This window comes from Pristiophorus japonicus, chromosome 2 (genome assembly GCF_044704955.1).
Source record: "Pristiophorus japonicus isolate sPriJap1 chromosome 2, sPriJap1.hap1, whole genome shotgun sequence".
Taxonomy (NCBI): domain Eukaryota; kingdom Metazoa; phylum Chordata; class Chondrichthyes; family Pristiophoridae; genus Pristiophorus; species Pristiophorus japonicus.
In genome coordinates this window covers 50559430-50585520 of record NC_091978.1, presented here as the reverse complement: position 1 = coordinate 50585520, position 26091 = coordinate 50559430, and the positions used below count along the sequence as shown (strand labels likewise).

Genomic DNA, 26091 nt, shown 5'->3' with positions numbered 1-26091 from the left:
AGCTCCGCTAAGCCTGGCGGAGCTGACCGGTGCCCTCGACCGGCTCTCGAGGGGAAAATCCCCGGGGCTGGACGGGCTGACCGTGGAGTTCCACAGGCCGTTCTGGGACATCCTGGGGAGCGACTACGCGCGGGTCCTGGGGGAAAGTCTGGCGACCGGGGAGATGCCCCTCTCTTGGCACAGGGCAGTCATCGTCCTGCTGCCTAAGAAGGGCGATCTCCGCCTCCTTAAGAACTGGCGCCCGGTCTCCCTCCTCAGCACGGACTACAAAATCTTCGCCAGGGCGATGTCTGCTCGCCTTGGTGCCGTGATGGACCACATGATCCACCTCGACCAGTCCTACACGGTCCCGGGCCGGACAATCCACGACAACATCCATCTGGTCCGGGACCTCATCCATTATTCCCAGGAGGCTGGTCTGTCGGTCGCCTTCCTATCTCTCAACCAAGAGAAGGCGTTCGACAAGGTGGATCACGACTATCTGCTCGGAACTCTACGCGCTTTCGGGTTCGGGACGCATTTCATCGCCCGGATCCGACTTTTGTACGCCGCCGCGGAGTGTCTGATTAAGGTTAACGGGTCCTTGACGGCGCCCCTTCGCTTTAGGAGAGGGGTGCGCCAGGGATGCCCCATGTCCGGCCAGTTATATGCCGTCTGCGTGGAGCCTTTCCTGCGCCTCTTGCGGACGAGGTTGACGGGACTGGCTCTGCAAGGGCCAGGCGTGGAGGTCGTCCTCTCGGCTTACGCCGATGACGTGCTCCTCGCGGTAGAGGATCCCGCTGACCTGCGGAGGATGCGTGAGTGCCAAGAGATTTACTCGGCCGCATCCTCCGCCAGAATCAACTGGGAGAAATGTTCCGGACTCCTGGTGGGTCAGTGGTGGGTGGACTCCCTGCCGGAGGAGCTCAGGCCTTTTGCCTGGAGCACGACCCATCTCCTCTATCTGGGAGTCTACCTTAGCCCCGACGAGGGAGCCTGGCCGGCGAACTGGCATGAGCTGGAGGCCAAGGTCGCCGCTCGCCTAGGGCGCTGGACAGGACTGCTCCGAGTGCTGTCCTACAGGGGTCGAGCGCGAGTCATAAACAAGCTGGTGGCCGCAATGTTGTGGTACCGGCTGGTCACTTTGACCCCTCCCCCTGCGTTTGTCGCCAAGATACAGAAGGAGCTGGTGGACTTCTTCTGGAACAACAGGAAGCACTGGGTCTCTGCTGCGGTCTTGAGTCTCCCGCTTGAGGAGGGCGGTCAGTCGTTGGTGTGCGTCAGCGCCCAGCTCGCGACTTTCCGTCTTCAGACCCTGCAGAGATACCTTTACGTCGAGCCCCCTCCTAGGTGGTGCGCTCTGGCGACGTATTTCTTCCGCCAGCAGCGCGACCTCAACTACGACACGCAGCTCCTGTTTGTGAACTTGGGGGGTGTCAGGACCGCCCTCCAGGAGCTGCCTGTCTTTTACAGGGAACTCATCAGGGTCTGGAACAAAGTCTCCACCAAGCGCAGCTCTCCGCCGGCTGGAGTGGCGGCTGTCCTGCAGGAGCCGCTGCTCGGGAATCCGTACCTCCACGACCGAGGTTTTATGTGGCAGTCGGAAGAGAGGGCTGTGGCTGGTGAGGTGACCAGGGTCAGGGACCTGCTCGATGGCGGAGGAGCGGGCTGGATGGCGCCAGGCACGCTGGCGCGGTGCCTAAATTCAGCCGACGTCCGCCACGCGGCCGAAGCCATCGAGTCGCTAAAAACAGCTTTGGGCCCTGATTCTGTTAGGTGCATCGAGGAGGCTCAAGCACGTGGGGAGATCCCATCCGAACTGACCCCCGTCCGGACGGAATTCCTCATTGGCGCCAAATCCCGGAACCTCCCTCGGGGGCCGGCGCCTCACAACTTGAGCCGCCTCGGGGAAATCCCCTCCGTGCCTTTCACTTCCGCGCGGAGGGGTTTCCTGTACGGGCTGCTCCTGCACACTCTCAACTTTGTCATCCTCGCCGGCCGTCCGGACACGCCATGGCGTACCATCTTGCCGTCCGGAGGAGGCGGGGGTCCCCGATGGAGGGCACTCTATGCGGGAGTCCTCCCACTATTCATCGGGGACTTGGCCTGGAGGGTGGTGCACGGAGCAGTGCCGTGCAACAAATTTTTAAGCCGGTTCACGGACTCCCAGGCCGCCTGCAATTTCTGCGGTCTGGAGGAGTCCGTGTTCCATGTTTTTACTGAGTGCACGAGGTTGCAGCCCCTGTTTCATTATCTAAAGGGGCTGCTCCTGAAATTCTGGCTGCACTTCAGTCCCACTCTCCTGATCTTTGGGCACCCTGTGCAGAGGGGAGCGGGCAGGTCCGAGGGCCTCCTCGTAGGACTGCTCCTGGGCACGGCCAAGGGTGCCATCAGCCGGTCCAGGCAGCGGGCGGTCGAGGGGGTCGTTCAACCTGACTGCCTGCCTCTCTTCCGCTCTTACATCCGGTCCAGGGTGTCCTTGGAGATGGAGCATGCGGTGTCCACCGGTACGCTCGCGGCCTTCCGCGAGAGGTGGGCACCGGAGGGACTGGAGTGCATCATCACGCCCGGCAACCAAATTTTAATTTGATTTTACGTTTTAAAGTTTAATTTGTTTTAATTGCCGGTGCTTTTAGTGTCCCCCTCCCCTTTTATAGGAGGCACTGGAAAAAATGTGATTTTAGCGCCCCAAAAAAAAAAAAGAAAAACACAAAAAAAAAAGGGCCTTGAAAATGTCTGCTGTGTCATCCAGGGCGGGTGGCATGGTTTAATGTTTATGTTTTTTTTTCAGGTAAACTCAAAAAAAGTTTCATGCACCAATGGTGAAGCAGTGGAGGCGTGTCCTGCTCAGTTGGCTGAGTGAGCAGTGAGGAGAGGAGCTCCTGCTTTTGCTCCTGGCTGGGCCTGTGAATCAGCCCAGGAAGAGAAGGAAGGAAGGGGCTTCACCACCAACTTTCACCCAGAGGGAGAGGAGGAAAGCAGAGAACTTTTTTTTACCATTTCTACAAAGAGTTGGAGAGAGGGGGAAAGACCAACAACAACATCCAGTATGGAAGGAGGGAGAGTCTACCATTCTACAGGTGGGTGTGTTTTGGTGCATTCCCCAATAGACTTTGTTGTATTGGTGGGGGGAGGAAAGAAGACCACTGAGGGCCGGAATATCGCGGGGGGTGTGTGTGTGTGGAAGTGTGTGTGGGGGCCTTGCTTACAACTAGGCCCCACACACAATTGAACCCCCCCCCCGCCCGCCATTGCCTAGCCTGGGATAGCTGGAGCTACCAGGCTGAAGATTTCTTTAAATCACCTATTAAACATCGTTGGGAGTGTGTGCCTGGTTGGCTCCAGCTGCCCCAGGTGAAAACATCTTCTCCCCCCACCCGAAAACCAACCCAAAGACTGTGTTTTTTGTGTTTTGCCATCTGGGGAGTGCACCCCAAGAAAAACACCCACCCATCGCTGTGAGGGGAGACCTGCCCTCGCAGCCTCCCTCTTTCCCGCACCTCCTTACTATATCTCTCTCTCTCTGTCTCTCCCCTCTCTCTCTGAGAGCCTTTCCTCCAAATTTTTTAAAAAAACAATTAAAACAACTGAGCAGAGGGAGCAAGGCCCCTCCCCAATTGCCAACTAGGGGAGAGGTGTGCCTCGTTAAGAGCTCCTCTGCTCAGTCTTTAGATAAGAGGCCAATTAAGACCATTAAGGCCTTTGACTTTGGTGGGTGTAGCCCTTAAAGGGACCCCGTGATGGCGACCCCATCCACGCCGGTGGCAGGGCCAGCGAAGACATATGCGCAGGTGGCATCCACATCCACGGTGCCTCCTGCGCCACCTGCTGCCCTGCCACCATTCAAACTAATAACAAAGAAACACGGGGTCAAGAGCTACACTCACCCCACAATGAGCATTGAGGAGTGCGTGCGGGCGATGGCTGGGGTAGTCGGCCCCTCGGCCATTGTCGCAGCCTCCAAGATGTCTGGGAAGGCCGTGTTCTTCCTGGGGTCGGAGCGGGCGGTGTCCCTGGCCCTCGAAAAGGGGCTCACGGTGGGCGGGACGTTCCTGCCGGTGGATCCTCTCGAGGCCACCGCGCAGAGGGTCATCGTGTCGAACGTCCTGCCCTTTGTTCCCACTGAGCTCCTCCTCCCTCACCTACACCAACTGGGGGAGGTAAGGTCGGGGATCAACCCCATACCGCTTGGCCTCCGGGAGAACAGCCTGCGCCACGTGTTCTCCTTCCGCCGCCAGCTCTTTGTCCGGCTGGCGCGGGAGGAGACGACGGAGGGGAACTTTAATGTGGTGCACGAGGGGACTGCCTACCACGTCTTTTGGACGTCGGACGGCGTGCGGTGCCATGCCTGCAGGGAGGTGGGGCACGTTCGCAAGAACTGCCCCGCCTCCAAGGCCGCCAAACCACTGAAGGCGGCCAAGGCTGGCACCGCCGCCACCCCTCCCCCTAGTTGCGTCCGCGTGCCGGGAGCCGTAGGTGCGCGGGCATCGTCGGAGGCCTTTGTTTTCAGGGCCTCCGGCGGGGGGGAGGGAGAGCGTCCGAGCGGAAAGAAGGCGCGGAACAAGGCGAAACATCCAGAAGCGGGTCCCCTCGGTGCGCCAGAAAATTTGACCACCGCGCTCAGCCCAACCCAGTCACCGGCGAGCGCGGGGTGCCCTGAGCCCGTGCCCGAGCCCTTGACCAATACCGCAGAGGGGCTCGGGCGCGGGCAAGAAAAGAAAAAGGGGGGGTGGAGCGGGAGGCCTCGGCAGACATGGAGGTCTCCCTGCCTCCACGCACCCCCAGCAACAAAAGGAGGCGCCGCTCCGTTGAGGTGGAGGGGGAACAACATCCCTCCGCGGAGGAGTCGGTGCCCGCCGCGTGTCCCGCGTCCCCCACCAGCGCCCCCAAGCTGCGCTGTAGGCGAGAGGAGTCTGTCCCCGGGGAGGGTGAGACAGTCGAGGCTGCCCAGCCTCTGCCTCCCGGGGATGGCGTGGAAGATCTGCCTGTTGTGGGGGGCGTGGGGATCGCGGAGGAATGCATTGCCGCCGGGCCGGGCGTCCCGGGGACTGAGGCGGGCGGGGCCGAAAAGGCCGAACCTGAGCCCGCCCAGCCAATACCCAACTTGGATGGGAACCAATGCAGGGATATAGAGGGAAACAAAAAGGAGGCAAAAACAAAAGACAGAAAGGAGATGAGGAAAAGTGGAGGGCAGAGAAACCCAAGGCAAAGAACAAAAAGGGCCATTGTACAGCAAAATTCTAAAAGGACAGAGGGTGTTAAAAAAACAAGCCTGAAGGCTTTGTGTCTTAATGCAAGGAGTATCCGCAATAAGGTGGATGAATTAACTGTGCAAATAGATGTTAACAAATATGATGTGATTGGGATTACGGAGACGTGGCTCCAGGATGATCACGGCTGGGAACTCAACATCCAGGGGTATTCAACATTCAGGAAGGATAGAATAAAAGGAAAAGGAGGTGGGGTAGCATTGCTGGTTAAGGAGGAGATTAAGGCAATAGTTAGGAAGGACATTAGCTTGGATGATGTGGAATCTATATGGGTAGAGCTGCAGAACACCAAAGGGCAAAAAACGTTAGTGGGAGTTGTGTACAGACCTCCAAACAGTAGTAGTGATGTTGGGGAGGGCATCAAACATGAAATTAGGGGTGCGTGCAATAAAGGTGCAGCAGTTATAATGGGTGACTTTAATATGCACATAGATTGGGCTAACCAAACTGGAAGCAATACGGTGGAGGAGGATTTCCTGGAGTGCATAAGGGATGGTTTTTTAGACCAATATGTCGAGGAACCAACTAGGGGGGAGGCCATCTTAGACTGGGTGTTATGTAATGAGAGAGGATTAATTAGCAATCTCGTTGTGCGAGGCCCCTTGGGGAAGAGTGACCATAATATGGTGGAATTCTACATTGGGATGGAGAATGAAACAGTTAATTCAGAGACCATGGTCCAGAACTTAAAGAAGGCTAACTTTGAAGGTATGAGGCGTGAATTGGCTGGGATGGATTGGCGAATGATACTTAAGGGGTTGACTGTGGATGGGCAATAGCAGACATTTAGAGACCGCATGGATGAACTACAACAATTGTACATTCCTGTCTGGCATAAAAATAAAAAAGGGAAGGTGGCTCAACCGTGGCTATCAAGGGAAATCAGGGATAGTATTAAAGCCAAGGAAGTGGCATACAAATTGGCCAGAAATAGCAGCGAACCTGGGGACTGGGAGAAATTTAGAACTCAGCAGAGGAGGACAAAGGGTTTGATTAGGGCAGGGAAAATGGAGTATGAGAAGAAGCTTGCAGGGAACATTAAGACGGATTGCAAAAGTTCCTATAGATATGTAAAGAGAAAAAGGTTAGCAAAGACAAACGTAGGTCCCCTGCAGTCAGAATCAGGGGAAGTCATAACGGGGAACAAAGAAATGGCGGACCAATTGAACAAGTACTTTGGTTCGGTATTCACGAAGGAGGACACGAACAACCTTCCGGTTATAAAAGGGGTCGGGGGGTCGAGTAAGGAGGAGGAACTGAGGGAAATCCTTATTAGCCGGGAAATTGTGTTGGGGAAATTGATGGGATTGAAGGCCGATAAATCCCCAGGGCCTGATGGACTGCATCCCAGAGTACTTAAGGAGGTGGCCTTGGAAATAGTGGATGCGTTGACAGTCATTTTCCAACATTCCATTGACTCTGGATCAGTTCCTATGGAGTGGAGGGTAGCCAATGTAACCCCACTTTTTAAAAAAGGAGGGAGAGAGAAAACAGGGAATTATAGACCGGTCAGCCTGACATCGGTAGTGGGTAAAATGATGGAATCAATTATTAAGGATGTCATAGCAGTGCATTTGGAAAGAGGTGACATGATAGGTCCAAGTCAGCATGGATTTGTGAAAGGGAAATCATGCTTGACAAATCTTCTGGAATTTTTTGAGGATGTTTCCAGTAGAATGGATAAGGGAGAACCAGTTGATGTGGTATATTTGGACTTTCAGAAGGCGTTCGACAAGGTCCCACACAAGAGATTGATGTGCAAAGTTAGAGCACATGGGATTGGGGGTAGTGTACTGACATGGATTGAGAACTGGTTGTCAGACAGGAAGCAAAGAGTAGGAGTAAATGGGTACTTTTCAGAATGGCAGGCAGTGACTAGTGGGGTACCGCAAGGTTCTGTGCTGGGGCCCCAGCTGTTTACACTGTACATTAATGATTTAGATGAGGGGATTAAATGTAGTATCTCCAAATTTGAGGATGACACTAAGTTGGGTGGCAGTGTGAGCTGCGAGGAGGATGCTATGAGGCTGCAGAGTGACTTGGATAGGTTAGGTGAGTGGGCAAATGCATGGCAGATGAAGTATAATGTGGATAAATGTGAGGTTATCCACTTTGGTGGTAAAAACAGAGACAGACTATTATCTGAATGGTGACAGATTAGGAAAAGGGGAGGTGCAAAGAGACCTGGGTGTCATGGTACATCAGTCATTGAAGGTTGGCATGCAGGTGCAGCAGGCGGTTAAGAAAGCAAATGGCATGTTGGCCTTCATAGCAAGGGGATTTGAGTACAGGGGCAGGGAGGTGTTGCTACAGTTGTACAGGGCATTGGTGAGGCCACACCTGGAGTATTGTGTACAGTTTTGGTCTCCTAACCTGAGGAAGGACATTCTTGCTATTGAGGGAGTGCAGCGAAGGTTCACCAGACTGATTCCCGGGATGGCGGGACTGACCTATCAAGAAAGACTGGATCAACTGGGCTTGTATTCACTGGAGTTCAGAAGAATGAGAGGGGACCTCATAGAAACGTTTAAAATTCTGACGGGGTTAGACAGGTTCGATGCAGGAAGAATGTTCTCAATGTTGGGGAAGTCCAGAACCAGGGGTCACAGTCTAAGGATAAGGGGTAAGCCATTTAGGACCGAGATGCGGAGGAACTTCTTCACCCAGAGAGTGGTGAACCTGTGGAATTCTCTACCACAGAAAGTTGTTGAGGCCAATTCACTAAATATATTCAAAAAGGAGTTAGATGAGGTCCTTACTACTAGGGGGATCAAGAGGTATGGCGAGAAAGCAGGAATGGGGTACTGAAGTTGAATGTTCAGCCATGAACTCATTGAATGGCGGTGCAGGCTAGAAGGGCCGAATGGCCTACTCCTGCACCTATTTTCTATGTTTCTATGTTTCTATGTTTCCCCCGGGATTTGCTCAGCCCGGAAGAAACCGAAATTAATGATGTTAATGACACTGTAAATGCTGGCCCGGGGGGTGGCAGCGGGGAGGGGGAGGAACACCCACCCTCGCCCCCTACTTTGGAGCTGGAGCACTTGGAGGGCCTGGGGATTACCTATGGCCGGGTCTCTCCTTGTTCCCCAGTTCCTGGGACGGAGGGGGAACCCCTTCCGCTGTCGTTTCCCGACCCAGCACCATTTTTAAAAGAGCCCAGTGGGGACTCCTCTGCCGACGATCCTGGGGGTGGGATCGGGGCAGAGCCAGGGCCGGTTGGAGCGGCCGGGTCATTTGCCGTACCTTGTGCGGTCGATGAGCCGGCTGCTGGCGGCCACCTCCCGGAGGAGGACGGGGACTCGGTGGGGGACGCGGGAGAAGAACTAGAGACCACCACCAGCGAGGCAGTGGATCTGCTCGCGGCCGCCGCTGAGGCCCTCCTCATTCCTGCAAAGGAACTCCGGGACTTTTTGGCCCAGAGCCAGGGTCGCTGCGACCAAGCCCGACTGGCCCTGGAAAAATGGTCCGAGCCAGAGCTGATCAAGGGGTCCGTCCGCGCCGCCGCTAAAACCTTGGCCGCGGGCGGGCCCTTGACAAAAGAGCAACACCTTGAGCTGCGCGAGCTCGGGGGACTCCTCGCTGGGCTGCGGAGGGAGTGGAGTTCAACAAAAGACTCCGCTCCCTCCCCCACAATAGGTTAAGGTAGAGGTTGCACTATGCTTTTGCCATGAAGATAACCATAGCCAGCCTCAACATCAATGGCGGCAGAGGGGCACGCCGTAGATTTGACAATTTTTCGCTCCTGCGGGAGGGGAAATATGCGGTGTGCTTCCTGCAAGAAACCCACACCGTTCCGGGAGACGAAGCCACGTGGCTCCTGGAATGGCAAGGAGAGGTCCGCATGAGCCACCTCACCGGCACTTCTAGTGGGGTGGCCATCTTGCTGGGCCCGCATTTTCAGCCGGAGATCTTGGGGGTCGAGGAGCCCGTGCCAGGCCGCTTGCTGCACGTAACGGTTCGCCTGGGGGACGTGCCGCTCCATCTCGTGAACGTGTACGCCCCTCAGCCCGGCCCGCAGCAAACGCGCTTCTTTGAAGAGGTGTCCGCTCTTCTTGGCTCCGTCGACGTCGGCGACTGTATTGTCCTCGGGGGGGATTTTAACTGCACCCTCGAGGCGAGGGACCGCTCCGGTGCCCCGCAGTGCATGACGGCGATGGAGAAGTTGAGGGACCTGGTCGGGTCCTTCGACATGGTGGACGTCTGGCGAAATCTCCACCCCGACTCCAGCGCCTTTACTTGGGTGAGGCCTGGAGTAGGATGGTCCAGAGTCGACCGCCTTTACGTGTCTCGGGCGTACGTTTCCTGCGTCCCGGCGGCCTCCATGCGGCCGGTGCCGTGTTCGGACCACCACCTGGTGTGGGCAGAGCTCGCTTCGCTCCGCGCGAGGACGGGGTCCGCGTACTGGCACTTTAACAACCGGCTGCTGGAGGACGTGCGGTTCCAGGACTCGTTCCGTCGATTCTGTTCCGACTGGAGAAGGAAGCAGGGGGGTTTCCCCTCCTTGAGGCTATGGTGGGACGTGGGCAAGGCTCACGTCCGCGTCTTCTGTCAAGAGTATGCGAGGGGGTCGACCAAGAGGCGGGCGGCCAGGGTCGGGCGTCTATAAAAAGAGGTGCTCGACCTGGAATCCCGTCTCGGTCAAGTCGTCCAGGACCCGGCCCTGCGGACGGTGTACGAAGCGAAGAAGGCCGCGCTGAAGGACCTGCAGCTCGTCGGGTCCCGAGGCGCGTTCGTGAGGTCGCGGATCCGGTTCCTGCGGGATCTGGACCGCGGCTCCCCCTTCTTCTGCTCGCTGGAAAAAAGGCAGAGTGTCCGTAAGCAGCTCTTGACGCTGCTGGCCGACGACGGCTCTCTCGTCTCGGATCCGGAGGGCGTCAACAACAGGGCCCGTGAATATTACGGGGCTCTGTTCTCTCCGGATCCGTCCAGCGAGGAAGCGCGTAGAGTTTTGTGGGAGGACCTGCTGAAGGTCAGCCCGGAGGACGCCGAAAATTTGGAAGCTCCGCTAAGCCTGGCGGGGCTGACCGGTGCCCTCGACCGGCTCTCAAGGGGAAAATCCCCGGGGATGGACGGGCTGACCGTGGAGTTCCACAGGGCGTTCTGGGACGTCCTGGGGGGCGACTACGCGCGGGTCCTGGGGGAAAGTCTGGCGACCGGGGAGATGCCCCTCTCTTGGCGCAGGGCAGTCATCATCCTGCTGCCTAAGAAGGGCGATCTCCGCCTCCTTAAGAACTGGCGCCCGGTCTCCCTCCTCAGCACGGACTACAAAATTTTCGCCAGGGCGATGTCTGCTCGCCTTGGTGCCGTGCTGGACCACATGATCCACCCCGACCATTCCTACACGGTCCCGGGCCGGACAATCCACGACAGCATCCATCTGGTCCGGGACCTCATCCATCATTCCCAGGAGGCTGGTCTGTCGGTCGCCTTCTTATCTCTCGACTAAGAGAAGGCGTTCGACAGGGTGGATCACGACTATCTGCTCGGAACTCTGCGCGCTTTCGGGTTCGGGACGCATTTCGTCGCCCGGATCCGACTTTTGCACGCCGCCGCGGAGTGTCTGATTAAGGTTAACGGGTCCTTGACGGCGCCCCTTCGCTTTAGGAGAGGGGTGCGCCAGGGATGCCCCATGTCCGGCCAGTTATATGCCGTCTGTGTGGAGCCTTTCCTGCGCCTCCTGCGGACGAGGTTGACGGGACTGGCTCTGCAAGGGCCGGGCGTGGAGGTCGTCCTCTCGGCTTACGCCGATGACGTGCTCCTCGCAGTAGAGGATCCCGCTGACCTGCGGAGGATGCGTGAGTGCCAAGAGATTTACTCGGCCGCATCCTCCGCCAGAATCAACTGGGAGAAATGTTCCGGACTCCTGGTGGGTCAGTGGCGGGTGGACTCCCTGCCGGAGGAGCTCAGGCCTTTTGCCTGGAGCACGACCCATCTCCTCTATCTGAGAGTCTACCTTAGCCCCGACGAGGGAGCCTGGCCGGCGAACTGGCAGGAGCTGGAGGCCAAGGTCGCCGCTCGCCTAGGGCGCTGGACAGGACTGCTGCGAGTGCTGTCCTACAGGGGTCGAGCGCTATTCATAAACCAGCTGGTGGCCGCAATGTTGTGGTACCGGCTGGTCACTTTGACCCCTCCCCCTGCGTTTGTCGCCAAGATACAGAAGAAGCTGGTGGACTTCTTCTGGAACAACAGGAAGCACTGGGTCTCTGCCGCGGTCTTGAGTCTCCCGCTTGAGGAGGGCGGTCAGTCGTTGGTGTGCGTCAGACCCTGCAGAGATACCTTTACGTCGAGCCCCCTCCTAGGTGGTGCGCTCTGGCGAGGTATTTCTTCCGCCAGCAGCGCGACCTCAACTACGACACGCAGCTCCTGTTTGTGAACTTGGGGGGTGTCAGGACCGCCCTCCGGGAGCTGCCTGTCTTTTACAGGGAACTCATCAGGGTCTGGAACAAAGTCTCCACCAAGCGCAGCTCTCCGCCGACTGGAGTGGCGGCCGTCCTGCAGGAGCCGCTGCTCGGGAATCCGTACCTCCACGACCGAGGTTTTATGTGGCAGTCGGAAGAGAGGGCTGTGGCTGGTGAGGTGACCAGGGTCAGGGACCTGCTCGATGGCGGAGGAGCGGGCTGGATGGCGCCAGGCACGCTGGCGCGGCGCCTAAATTCAGCCGACGTCCGCCGCGCGGCCGAAGCCATCGAGTCGCTAAAAACAGCTTTGGGCCGTGACTCCGTTAGGTGCATCGAGGAGACTCAAGCACGTGGGGAGATCCCGTCCTAACTGACCCCTGTCCGGACGGAATTCCTCATCGGCGCCAAACCCCGGAACCTCCCTCGGGGGCCGGCGCCTCACAACTTGAGCCGCCTCGGGGAAATCCCCTCCCTGCCTTTCAGTTCCGCGCGGAGGGGTTTCCTGTACGGGCTGCTCCTGCACACTCTCAACTTTGCCATCCTCGCCAGCCGTCCGGACACGCCATGGCGTACCATCTTGCCGTCCGGAGGAGGCGGGGGTCCCCGATGGAGGGCACTCTACGCAGGGGTCCTCCCACTATTCATTGGGGACTTGGCCTGGAGGGTGGTGCACGGAGCAGTGCTGTGCAACAAATTTTTAAGCCGGTTCACGGACTCCCAGGCCGCCTGCAATTTCTGCGGTCTGGAAGAGTCCGTGTTCCATGTTTTTATGGAATGCACAAGGTTGCAGCCCCTGTTTTATTATTTGAAGGGGCTGCTCCTGAAATTCTGGCTGCACTTCAGTCCCACTCTCCTGATCTTTGGGCACCCTGTGCGGAGGGGAGCGGGTAGGTCCGAAGGCCTCCTCGTAGGACTGCTCCTGGGCACGGCCAAGGGTGCCATCAGCCGTCCAGGCAGTGGGCGGTCGAGGGGGTCGTTCAACCTGACTGCCTGCCTCTCTTCCGCTCTTACATCCGGTCCAGGGTGTCCTTGGAGATGGAGCACGCGGTGTCCACCGGTACGCTCGCGGCCTTCCGCGAGAGGTGGGCACCGGAGGGACTGGAGTGCATTATCACGCCCGGCAACCAAATTTTAATTTGATTTTACGTTTTAAAGTTTAATTTGTTTTAATTGCTGGTGCTTTTAGTGTCCCCCTCCCCTTTTATAGGGGGCACTGGAAAAAATGTGATTTTAGCGCCCAAAAAAAAACCAAAAAAAAAGAAAAAAAAATACCACAAAAAAGGAAAAAAAAAGGGCCTTGTAAATGTCTGCTGTGTCATCCAGGGCGGGTGGCACGGTTTAATGTTTTTTTGTTTTACAGGTAGACTCTAAAAGAGTTTCATGCACAAGGACCAATCGTGGAGCAGTGGAGGCGTGTCCTGCTCAGTTGGCTGAGTGAGCAGTAAGAGAAGGAGCTATCAACTTTTGCTCCTGTTTGGAAGGCCTGGAGTGAGCCCTGAGACCAGCCCAGGAAGAGGAGGAAAGGGCTAGCTTGCTACCCATTCAACATCCGGAGGGAGAGGAGGAGCGCAGAAACAATTAACATTTATTTACAACTACAGAGAGTTGGAGAGAGGGGGAAAAAACAACAACCTGTGTGGAAGGAGGGAGAGTCATTTCTACAACATTCTACAGGTGGGTGTGTTTTGGTGCATTCCCCAATTGACTTTGTTGTATCGGTGGGGGGAGGAAAGAAGACCACTGAGGGCCGGAACATCGCGGGGGGTGTGTGTGTGTGGAAGTATGTGTGGGGGCCTTGCTTACAACTAGGCCCCACACACATTTGAACCCCCCCCCCCCGCATTGCCTAGCCTAGGATAGCTGGAGCTACCAGGCTGAAGATTGTTTAATCACACCTTTGAACATCGTTGGGAGTGTGTGCCTGGTTGGCTCTAGCTGCCCCAGGTGAAGACATCTTCTCCCTCCACCTGAAGACCATCCCAAAGACTGTGTTTGTGTTTTTTTGCCATCTGGTGAGTGCACCCCAAGAAAAACACCCACCCATCGCTGTGAGGGGAGACCTGCCCTCGCAGCCTCCCTCTTTCCCGCACCCCCCTTCCTCTATCTCTCTCTCTCTGTCTCTCCCCTCTCTCTCTGAGAGCCCTTCCTCCTAATTTTAAAAAACAAACAAAAAAAAAACAACTGAGCAGAGGGAGCAAGGCCCCTCCCCAATTGCCAACTAGGGGAGAGGTGTGCCTCGTTAAGAGCTCCTCTGCTCAGTCTTCAGATACGAGGCCAATTAAGACCATTAAGGCCTGTGACTTTGGGGTGGGTGTAGCCCTTAAAGGGACCCCGTGATGGCGACCCCATCCACGCCGGTGGCAGGGCCAGCTAGGACTTATGCGCAGGCGGTATCCACATCCACGGTGCCTCCTGCGCCACCTGCTGCCCTGCCACCATTCAAACTAATAACTAAGAAACACGGGGTCAAGAGCTACACTCAACCCACAATGAGCATTGAGGAGTGCGTGCGGGCGATGGCTGGGGTAGTCGGCCCCTAGGCCATTGTCGCAGCCTCCAAGATGTCTGGGAAGGCCGTGTTCTTCCTGGGGTCGGAGCGGGCGGTGTCCCTGGCCCTTGAAAATGGGCTCACGGTGGGCGGGACGTTCCTGTCAGTGGATCCTCTCGAGGCCACCGCACAGAGGGTCATCGTATCGAACGTCCCGCCCTTTGTTCCCGCTGAGCTCCTCCTCCCTCACCTACACCAACTGGGGGAGGTAAGGTCGGGGATTAACCCCATACCGCTCGGCCTCAGGGAGAGCAGCCTGCGCCACGTGTTCTCCTTCCGCCGCCAGCTCTTTGTTCGGCTGGCGCGGGAGGAGACGACGGAGGGTTATTTTAATGTGGTGCACGAGAGGACTGCCTACCGCGTCTTTTGGACGTCGGACGGCGTGCGGTGCCATGCCTGCAGGGAGGTGGGGCACGTTCGCAAGAACTGCCCCGCCTCCAAGGCCGCCAAACCACCGAAGGCGGCCAAGGCTGTCGCCGCCGCCACCCCTCCCCCTAGTTGCGTCCACGTGCCGGGAGCCGTAGGTGCGCGGGCATCGCCGGGGGCCGATGCTTTCACGGCCTCTGGCGGGGGGGAGGGAGAGCGTCCGACCGGAAAGAAGGCGCGGAAGAAGACAAAACATCCAGAGGCGGGTCCCCTTAGTGCGCCAGAAAATTTGACCACCGCGCTCAGCCCAACCCCGTCACCGGCGAGCGCGGGGTGCCCTGAGCCCGTGCCTGAGCCCTTGACCAATACCGCGGAGGGGCCCGGGCACGGGCAAGAAAAGGAAAGGGGGGGGCGCAGCGGGAGGCCTCGGCAGACATGGAGGTCTCCCTGCCTTCGCGCACCCCCAGGAACAAAAAGAGGCACCGCCCCAATGAGGCGGAGGGGGAACAACATCCCACCGCGGAGGAGGCGGTGCCCGCCGCGTGTCCCGCGTCCCCCACCAGCGCCCCCAAATTGCGCTGCAGGCGCGAGGAGTCTGTCCCCGGGGAGGGTGAGGCAGTCGAGGCTACCCAGCCGCTGCCTCCTGGGGATGGCGTGGAAGATCTGCCTGTCGTGGGGGGCGTGGGGCCAGCGGAGGAATGCGTAGCCGCCGGGTCGAGCATCCCGGGGACTGAGGCGGGCGGGGCCGAAAAGGCCGAACCTGAGCCCGCCCAGCCAATACCCAACTTCCCCCGGGATTTGCTCGACTCGGCAGAAACTGAAAATATGAACAATTTTAATGAATCCGTACACACTGGGCTGGGGGGTGGCGGCGGGGAGGGAGAAGAACAACAACCCTCGCCCCCTACTGTGGAGCTGGGGGAATTGGAGGACCTGGAACATTACTTTGACCAGGTCTCTCCCTGTTCCCCGGTTCCTGGGGCGGAGGGGGAACCCCTTCCGCTGTCGCTTCCCGACCCAGCACCAATTTTAAAAGAGCCCAGTGGAGACTCCTCTGCCGACGATCCTGGGGGTGGGATCGGGGCAGAGCCAGGGCCAGATGGAGCGGCCGGGCCGTTTGCCGTACCTCGTGCGGTCGACGGGCCGGTTGCTAGCGGCGACCTCCCGGAGGGGGACGGGGACTCGGTGGAGGACGCGGGTGAAGATCTCGAGTCCATCGCCAGTGAGGCGGTGGATCTGCTCGCGGCCGCCGCTGAGACCCTCCTCATTCCCGTAGAGGAACTCCGGGACTTTTTGGTCCAGTGCCGGGGTCGCCGCGACCAAGCCCATCTGGCCCTGGAAAGATGGTCCGAGCCGGGGCTGCTCGTCGCGTCCGTCCGCGCCGCCGCTAAAACCATGGCCGCGGGCGGGCCCTTATCAAGGGCTCAAGGCCTTGAGCTGCGCCGGCTCAAAAAGTTCCTCGCTGGGCTGCTGAAGGAGTGGAGGTCAACAAACGACTCCACTCCTCCCCCACAATAGGTTAGGTAGAGGTTGCACTATGCTCTAGTCATGAAGATAACCATAGCCAGCCTCAACATCAACGGCGGCAGAGAGGCACGCCGTAGATTTAACAATTTTTCGCTGCTGCGGGAGGGGAAATATGCGGTGTGCTTCCTGCAAGAAACCCACACCGTTCCGGGAGACGAAGCCACGTGGCTCCTGGAATGGCAAGGAGAGGTCCGCATGAGCCACCTCGCTGCCACTTCTAGTGGGGTGGCCATCTTGCTGGGCCCGCATTTTCAGCCGGAGATCTTGGGGATCGAGGAGCCCGTGCCAGGCCGCTTGCTGCACGTAACGGTTCGCCTGGGGGACGTGCCGCTCCATCTCGTGAACGTGTACGCCCCTCAGCCCGGCCCGCAGCTTCTTCGAAGAAGTGTCCGCTCTTCTTGGCTCCGTCGACGTCGGCGACTGCATTGTCCTCGGGGGGGATTTTAACTGCACCCTCGAGGCGAGGGACCGCCCCGGTGCCCCGCAGTGCATGACGGCGATGGAGAAGTTGAGGGACCTGGTCAGGTCCTTCGACTTGGTGGACGTCTGGCGAAATCTCCACCCCGACTCCAGCGCCTTTACTTGGGTGAGGTCTGGAGTAGGATGGTCTAGAGTCGACCGCCTTTACGTGTCTCGGGCGTATGTTTCCTGCGTCCCGGCGGCCTCCATGCGGCCGGTGCCGTGTTCGGACCACCACCTGGTGTGGGCAGAGCTCGCTTCGCTCCGCGCGAGGACGGGGTCCGCGTACTGGCACTTTAACAACCGGCTGCTGGAGGACGTGCGGTTCCAGGACTAATTCCGTCGATTCTGGTCCGACTGGAGAAGGAAGCAGGGGGGCTTCCCCTCCTTGAGGCTATGGTGGGACGTGGGCAAGGTTCACGTCTGCGTCTTCTGTCAAGAGTACGCAAGGAGGTCGACCAAGAGTACGCCAGGGTCGGGCGCCTAGAAAAAAAGGTGCTCGACCTGGAATCCCGTCTCGATCAAGTCGTCCAGGACCCGGCCCTGCGGACGGTGTACGAAGCGAAGAAGGCCGCGCTGAAGGACCTGCAGCTCGTCGGGTCCCGAGGCGCGTTCGTGAGGTCGCGGATCCGGTTCCTGCGGGATCTGTACCGCGGCTCCCCCTTCTTCTACTCGCTGGAAAAAAGACAGAGTGTCCGTAAGCAGCTCTTGACGCTGCTGGCCGACGACGGCTCTCTCGTCTCGGATCCGGAGGGCGTCAACAACAGGGCCCGTGAATATTACGGGGCCCTGTTCTCTCCGGAGCCATCCAGCGAGGAAGCGCGTAGAGTTTTGTGGGAGGACCTGCCGAAGGTCAGCCCGGAGGGCGCCGAAAATCTGGAAGCTCCGCTAAGCCTGGCGGAGCTGACCGGCGCCCTCGACCGGATCTCGAGGGGAAAATCTCCGGGGCTGGACGGGCTGACCGTGGAGTTCCACAGGGCGTTCTGGGACGTCCTGGGGGGGCGACTACGCGCGGGTCCTGGGGGAAAGTCTGGCGACCGGGGAGATGCCCCTCTCTTGGCGCAGGGCAGTCATCGTCCTGCTGCCTAAGAAGGGCGATCTCCGCCTCCTTAAGAACTGGCGCCCGGTCTCCCTCCTCAGCACGGACTACAAAATTTTCGCCAGGGCGATGTCTGCTCGCCTTGGTGCCGTGCTGGACCACATGATCCACCCCGACCAGTCCTACACGGTCCCGGGCCGGACAATCCACGATAACATCCATCTGGTCCGGGACCTCATCCATTATTCCCAGGAGGCTGGTCTGTCGGTCACCTTCCTATCCCTCGACCAAGAGAAGGCGTTCGACAGGGTGGATCACGACTATCTGCTTGGAACTCTGCGCGCTTTCGGGTTCGGGACGCACTTCGTCGCCCGGATCCGACTTTTGTACGCCGCCGCGGAGTGTCTGATTAAGGTTAACGGGTCCTTGACGGCGCCCCTTCGCTTCGGGAGAGGGGTGCGCCAGGGATGCCCCATGTCCGGCCAGTTATACGCCATCTGCGTGGAGCCTTTCCTGCGCCTCCTGCGGACGAGGTTGACGGGACTGGCTCTGCAAGGGCCGGGCGTGGAGGTCGTCCTCTCGGCTTACGCCGATGACGTGCTCCTCGCGGTGGAGGATCCCGCTGACCTGCGGAGGATGCGTGAGTGCCAGGAGATTTACTCGGCCGCATCCTCCGCCAGAATCAACTGGGAAAAATGTTCCGGACTCCTGGTGGGTCAGTGGCGGGTGGACTCCCTGCCGGAGGAGCTCAGGCCTTTTGCCTGGAGCACAACCCATCTCCTCTATCTGGGAGTCTACCTTAGCCCCGACGAGGAAGCCTGGCCGGCGAACTGGCAGGAGCTGGAGGCCAAGGTCACCGCTCGCCTAGGGCGCTGGACAGGACTGCTCCGAGTGCTGTCCTACAGAGGCCGAGCGCTAGTCATAAACCAGCTGGTGGCCGCCATGTTGTGGTACCGGCTGGTCACTTTGACACCTCCCCCTGCGTTTGTCGCCAAGATACAGAAGAAGCTGGTGGACTTCTTCTGGAACAACAGGAAGCACTGGGTCTCTGCGGCGGTCTTGAGGCTCCCGCTTGGGGAGGGCGGTCAGTCATTGGTGTGCGTCAGCACCCAGCTCGCGACTTTCCGTCTTCAGACCCTGCAGAGATACCTTTATGTCGAGCCCCCTCCTAGGTGGCGTGCTCTGGCGACGTATTTCTTCCGCCAGCAGCACGGCCTCAACTATGACATGCAGCTCCTGTTTGTGAGTGTGGGGGGCGTCAGGACCGCCCTCCGGGAGCTGCCTGTCTTTTACAAGGAACTCATCAGGGTCTGGAACAAAGTCTCCACCAAGCGCAGCTCTCCGCCGGCTGGAGTGGCGGCTGTCCTGCAGGAGCCGCTGCTCGGGAATCCGTACCTCCACGACCAAGGTTTTATGTGGCGGTCGGACGAGAGGGCTGTGGCTGGTGAGGTGACAAGGGTCAGGGACCTGCTCGATGGCGGAGGAGCGGGCTGGATGGCGCCAGACACGCTGTCGCGGCGCCTAAATTCTGCCAACGTCCGCCACGCAGCCGATTTAATCGAGTCGCTAAAAAGAGCTCTGGGCCCCGACTCCGTTAGGTGCATCGAGGAGGCTCAAGCACGTGGGGAGATCCCGTCCGAACTGACCCCCGTCCGGACGGAATTCCTCATCGGCGCCAAACCCCGGAACCTCCCTCGGGGGCCGGCGCCTCACAACTTGAGCCGCCTTGGGGAAATCCCCTCCGTGCCTTTCAGTTCCGCACGGAGGGGTTTCCTGTACGGGCTGCTCCTGCACACTCTCAACTTTGCCATCCTCGCCTGCCGTCCGGACACGCCATGGCTTACCATCTTGCCGTCCGGAGGAGGCGGGGGTCCCCGATGGAGGGCACTCTATGCAGGGGTCCTCCCACTATTCATCGGGGACTTGGCCTGGAGGGTGGTGCATGGAGCAGTGCCGTGCAACAAATTTTTAAGCCGTTTCACGGACTCCCAGGCCACCTGCAATTTCTGCGGTCTGGAGGAGTCCGTGTTCCATGTTTTTATTGAGTGCACGAGGTTGCAGCCCCTGTTCCACTATTTGAAGGGGCTGCTCCTGAAATTCTGGCTGCACTTCAGTCCCACTCTCCTGATCTTTGGGCACCCTGTGCGGAGGGGAGCGGGTAGGTCCGAGGGTCTCCTCGTAGGACTGCTCCTGGGCACGGCCAAGGGTGCCATCAGCCGGTCCAGGCAGCGGGCGGTCGAGGGGGTCGTTCAACCTGACTGCCTGCCTCTCTTCCGCTCTTACATCCGGTCCAGGGTGTCCTTGGAGATGGAGCACGCGGTGTCCACCGGTACGCTCGCGGCCTTCCGCGAGAGGTGGGCACCGGAGGGACTGGAGTGCATCATCACGCCCGGCAACCAAATTTTAATTTGATTTTACGTTTTAAAGTTTAATTTGTTTTAATTGCCGGTGCTTTTAGTGTCCCCTTCCCTTTTATAGGGGGCACTGTGGAAAAAAAGGTGATTTTAGTGCCCAAAAAAAAAACAAAAAAAAAGAAATACACAAAAAACCCCCCAAAAAAACCAAAAAAAAAGAGGGCCTTGTAAATGTCTGGTGTGTCATCCAGGTCGGGTGGCACCGATTAATGTTTTTGTTTTGCAGATAAACTCCAAAAAGAGTTTCATGCACAAGGACCCCCAGGTCCCTCTGCACCGCAGCATGTTGTAATTTCTCCCCATTCAAATAATATTCTCTTTTACTGTTTTTTTTCCCCCAAGGTGGATGACCTCACATTTTCCGACATTGTATTCCATCTGCCAAACCTTAGCCCATTCGCTTAACCTATCTAAATCTCTTTGCAGTCTCTTTGTGTCCTCTACACAACCCGCTTTCCCACTCATCTTTGTGTCATCTGCAAATTTTGTTACACTACACTCTGTCCCCTCTTCCAGGTCATCTATGTATATTGTAAACAGTTGTGGTCCCAGCACCGATCCCTGTGGCACACCACTAACCACCGATTTCCAACCTGAAAAGGACCCATTTATCCCGACTCTCTGCTTTCTGTTTGCCAGCCAATTCTCGATCCATGCTAATACATTTCCTCTGACTCCGCGTACCTTTATCTTCTGCAGTAACCTTTTGTGTGGCACCTTATCGAATGCCTTTTGGAAATCTAAATACACCACATCCATCGGTACACCTCTATCCACCATGCTCGTTATATCCTCAAAGAATTCCAGTAAATTAGTTAAACATGATTTGCCCTTCATGAATCCATGTTGCGTCTGCTTGATTGCACTATTCCTATCTAGATGTCCCACTATTTCTTCCTTAATGATAGCTTCAAGCATTTTCCCCACTACAGATGTCAAACTAACCGTCCTATAGTTACCTGTCTTTTGTCTGCCCCTTTTTTAAACAGAGGCGTTACATTAGCTGCTTTCCAATCCACTGGTACCTCCCCAGAGTCCAGAGAATTTTGGTAGATTATAACCAATGCATCTGCTATAACTTCCACCATCTCTTTTAATACCCTGGGATGCATTTCATCCGGACCAGGGGACTTGTCTACCTTGAGTCCCATTAGCCTGTCCATCACCACCTCCGTAGTGATAGTGATTGTCTCAAGGTCCTCCCTTCCCACATTCCCGTGACCAACAATTTTTGGCATGGTTTTTGTGTCTTCCACTGTGAAGACCGAAGCAAAATAATTGTTTAAGGTCTCAGCCATTTCCACATTTCCCATTATTAAATCCTCCTTCTCATCTTCTAAGGGACCAACATTTACTTTAGTCACTCTTTTCCGTTTTATATATCGGTAAAAGCTTTTACTATCTGTTTTTATGTTCTGCGCAAGTTTACTTTTGTAATCTCTTTCCTTTCTTTATTGCTTTCTTAGTCATTCTTTACTGTCGTTTAAAATTTGCTGTCGTTTAAAACACCTGGGATAACATCCTTGCCCTTTGAAATATTGGCATAGAAACACAGAAAATAGGTGCAGGAGTAGGCCATTCGGCCCTTCGAGCCTGCACCACCATTCAATGAGTTCATGGCTGAACATGCAACTTCAGTACCCCATTCCTGCTTTCTCACCATACCCCTTGACCCCCCCTAGTAGTAAGGACTACATCTAACTCCTTTTTGAATATATTTAGTGAATTGGCCTCAACAACTTTCTGTTGTAGAGAATTCCACAAGTTCACCACTCTCTGGTGAAGAAGTTGCTCCTCATCTCGGTCCTAAATAGCTTACCCCTTAACCTTCGACTGTGACCCCTGGTTCTGGACTTCCCCAACATTGGGAACAGTCTTCCTGCACCTAACCTGTCTAAACCCATAAGAATTTTAAACGTTTCTATGAGATCCCTCTCATTCTTCTGAACTCCAGTGAATACAAGCCCAGTCGATCCAGTCTCTCCTCATATGTCAGTCCCGCCATCCTGGGAATCAGTCTGGTGAACCTTTGCTGCACTCCCTCAATAGCAAGAACCCTAGATTAGGAGACCAAAACTGAACACAATACTCCAGGTGAGGCCTCACCAAGGCCCTGTACAAATGCAGTAAGACCTCCCTGCTTCTACCTTTTACATACACTTGAAAAAAGACAGGACCTGGGTTTGACATATCATCTGAAAGACGGCACCTCCGACAGCTCAGCACTCCACTGGAGTGTCAGCCTAGATTTATGTGCTCACAGCCCTGGAGTGGGACTTGAACCCACGACCTCCTGACTCGGGGTTGAGAGACCTACTCACTGACGGACAGATGGCAAATAAAAACTGAGACATTGCGTTGTCAAATATCTCATTTGATGAGGCCTTGTCCCAATAAGGGGAACAAAAGCGCACAGCCTCCCCTGGCCCCAGACCCTGAACAAGGGACTGCAGAAAGTCGCTACCCTGCGGGTCACACAAACACCTGCGGAAGTCCCGCCCCTTCGACTCCCCGATTGGTTGGAGGACCCGCCGCCGGCTCGCTCCTCCAGCCCCGTCCCACTCGCTCCCTATTGGTCGGAAGTTCCCGTCAATCAGGACCTGGATCACGTGTCACAGAGGCAAGCTGACCTGCTCCGCGAAGCTAAATCCGTTCTGTTCGCTTCTCGGGACACTGGGACGCCCAGGTTTGTGTTTATCGTCATTTATTTCCCCGCTCGTCCGTCTACCTGAGAAAACTTGCTCTCTGCCGGTAATGACCGTTACCCAGAGTAACGCTCGGCGCGTATGCGCACGCGCTCTCGCAACTGTCCTGCTGGCTCCTGAGCATGCGCACTGCACTCACAGTGGCTTCTGGAATCTGTCTGTCCCTGAGCATGCGCACATGCAGCTGGTTCTGGGACCCTGCTGCCCCTGAGCATGCGCACTCGCAGCCAGTTCTGGGACCTTGCTGCCCCTGAGCATGCGCACTCGCAGCTGGTTCTGGGACCTTGCTGCCCCTCAGCATATGCGTTCTAAACTTCCAACAAAAGCGGCGCATGCGGACTGTGACGTGCCCTGAAACAAATCTATTCTTTGCTTTTGATCAATAACCCATGATGGTCTTGAGGACCTCTAGCAGGTTGACCCTCATTATTCCCTGCTTCAGTGTAAGAAAAAAGCTCCAAACTTCTCCTACTAAATCCTCTTTGGAAGAGAGAAAGTAGAGGAGCGACTTTTTTTATATTTGTTATGAGGACGTGGGCATTACTGGCAAGACCAGCCTTTATAGCCCATCCCTAATTTCCCTTGGAAAGGTGATGGTGAGCCGCCTTCTTGAACAACTGTGGTATTTTCATGGGAATTCCAGGATTTTAACCCAGCGACGATGAAGGAACGGCGATGGTGTGTGACGTGGAGGGGAACTTGGAGTTGGTGGTGTTAATAAGAACATAAGAAATAGGAGTAGGTCATACGGCTCCTCAGCCTGCTCCGCCATTTAATACAATCATGGCTGATCCGATCATGGACTCAGGTCCACTTCCCTGCCCGCTCCCCATAACCCCTTAATCCCTTATCGGTTAAGAAACTGTCTATCTGTCTTACATTTATTCAGTGTCCCGGCTTCCACAGCTCTCTGAGGCAGTGAATTCCACAGATTTACAACCCTCTGAGAGAAAAAAATTCCTCCTCGTCTCAGTTTTAAATGGGCGGCCCCTTATTCCAAGATCATGCCTCCTCGTTCTAGTCTCCTCTATCAGTGGAAACATCCTCTCTGCTTCCACCCTATCAAGCCCCCTCATAATTTTATACGTTTCAGTAAGATCATCTCTCATTCTTCTGAATTCCAATGAGTAGAGGCCCAACCTACTCAACCTTTCCTTATAAGTCAACCCCCTCATCTCCGGAATCAACCTAGTGAACCTTCTCTGAACTGCCTCCAAAGCAAGTATATCCTTTCGTAAATATGGAAACCAAAACTGCATGCAGTATTCCAGGTGTGGCCTCACCAATACCCTGTACAACTGTAGCAAGACTTCTCTGCTTTTATACTCCATCCCATTTTCAATAAAGGCCAAGATTCCATTGGCCTTCCTGATCGCTTGCTGTACCTGCATACTAACCTTTTGTGTTTCATGCACAAGTACCTTCTGGTTGCAGTTTGCAACATGACTGGGAAATTAACTGCAAATGCTGTCTGCTAATTGCTGTTAGTTACTGAGCTTATTTTATCGTCATAAGATCTCACTCTAGTCTTTGAAAGCAATAGAACAACATATCAGACTTTGTTTTAAGTTTGAAATATAAAGCAAATTTACTTTACAGAAGATGAACAGGCACATAAGTGACAGTCAAACAGCCTAACTATACATTTATGGCGGGAGCGGAGGCTCTCCGGGTCCCTTCGGCTAACTGGCCCGGCCCAACAACGCACTCTGGGTCCCTTTGGCCAGTCGGCCCGGTCCAACGACGCACTGCGGGTCCCCTCGGCCAGCCTGACCCAACAACGCACTCCGGGACCCTTCAGCGAGCCGGCCTGACCCAACAACGCACTGCGGGTCCCCTCGGCCAGCCTGAGCTAACAACGCACTCCAGGTCCCTTCGGCCAGCCGGCCTGGCCCAACGACGCACTCCGGGTCTCTTCAACCAGCCGGCCCGGCCCTAGGTCGCTAGCGTCGAACACTAACTTTTAAACAACTTGATTTACATTTTAGACTTTTTTTTTATCAACTTTTAATCATCTCTTAATCTATTTATTAAACCTACAATCAATCTGTGTAACTTTTTTTTAAATTTGGAAATACTTTTAAACTCTTAAACTTTTAAAACAACTTGGAAACCTTTGGGGAAATTTTTAACTTTGGAAGAAACTCTCCAAAACATCCCTCGGAAACCCAGCGGACAGCTGACCTTCCTAATGTCTGCCCCCCAAACCAAGCCTCGGGCCATCTACCATCAATGGCACTACTAGCGCCGAGCTTGCGGCCAATACCTCACCGTAGGCAATTAGGCTTATACAGCAGTGCCTAGTCTCCAGTCGTCTTGGACCCCCTTGCCACTGGACCAAGACCTTGCTCAGCTAAGCCCGTGTGGTTGCTGGTGTGCAGCGGCCACCTCATGTTAAAAGAACTCATGTGCAGGCATCTTCCACTCCGTCAGTATGAAGTTCGGGACCTGGAACGTCAGGACCCTCATGGACAATTCCAACAGCAACAGGCTGGAACACCGCACCGCCATAGTTGCACGGGAACTTAAGCGTTTTGACATCGACATCGCCACCCTAAGCGAGACCCGACGGGCATGGGAAGGCCAGCTCGTGACACCTTTCTCTGGAAAGGAAAACCAGAGGAAGAACGCCGCCTTCATGGAGTCGGCTTCACCGTCAAAAATGAACTGGTCGACCGTCTCAAAGACTTCCCCTGCGGGGTTAAAGAACGTCTCCTGACTCTTGGCCTTATCCTATCCCGGAATCAATACACCACAGTCATCAGTGCGTACGCCACAACACTCTTTCCAACGGATGAGGCTAAAGAGGGTTTTTATTCCAACCTCGAGACATCCCTGTCCCGCGTCCCCATGGGCGACAAATTGAACCTCCTAGGTGACTTTAATGTCAGGGTCGGCAAAGACACAGCCCTCTGGGGAGGCGTGATTGGCAGAGGGGGGGTAGGGAAAGCCAACTCCAGCGGTACCCTCCTCCTGACAAAATGTCTAGAACACGAACTCCTAATCACCAACACCCTGTTTCACCACAGGGTCAAATACAAGGCATCGTGGCAACACCCTCACTCCAAACACTGGCACCTGCTCGACTATGTCATCGTCCGAGCCAGGGATCGCAAGGATGTTCGCATCACCCGCGCCATGACAGGAGCTGATGACTAGTGGACGGACCATCGCCTAATCCGATCCATCATCGATATTAACATAGCCCCAAAGCAGAGGGGACAGCAGAAGCAGTGCCGCAAAAAAGTTAATGCCGGGCCACTTAAAGACCCAGCTAAGAGAGCCCTATACAGCCAGCGCCTCACAGCTAATCTGGCGTGTCTTGATGACACTGAAATGCTGAATGCCCACAGCGCTTGGTCTGCCCTCCAAGTCTCCATAAC

General features: G+C 56.2%; 1 protein-coding gene across 2 annotated transcripts in view; it reads left to right on the top strand.

The window, feature by feature from the left end:
- The window catches only part of LOC139237999 (zinc finger protein 502-like), a 122832-nt gene that overhangs the window by 60047 nt on the left and 36694 nt on the right, over positions 1-26091 (top strand). Inside the window, exon 1 of one of the 2 annotated variants that reach the window (XM_070867398.1) lies at positions 22614-22689. The exons of the other annotated variant lie outside the window; for it this stretch is intronic. The gene's annotated coding sequence lies outside the window, so the exon portion shown is untranslated. Of the gene's footprint in view, positions 1-22613; positions 22690-26091 lie in introns of those variants that run through there. 2 annotated transcript variants of the gene reach the window in all.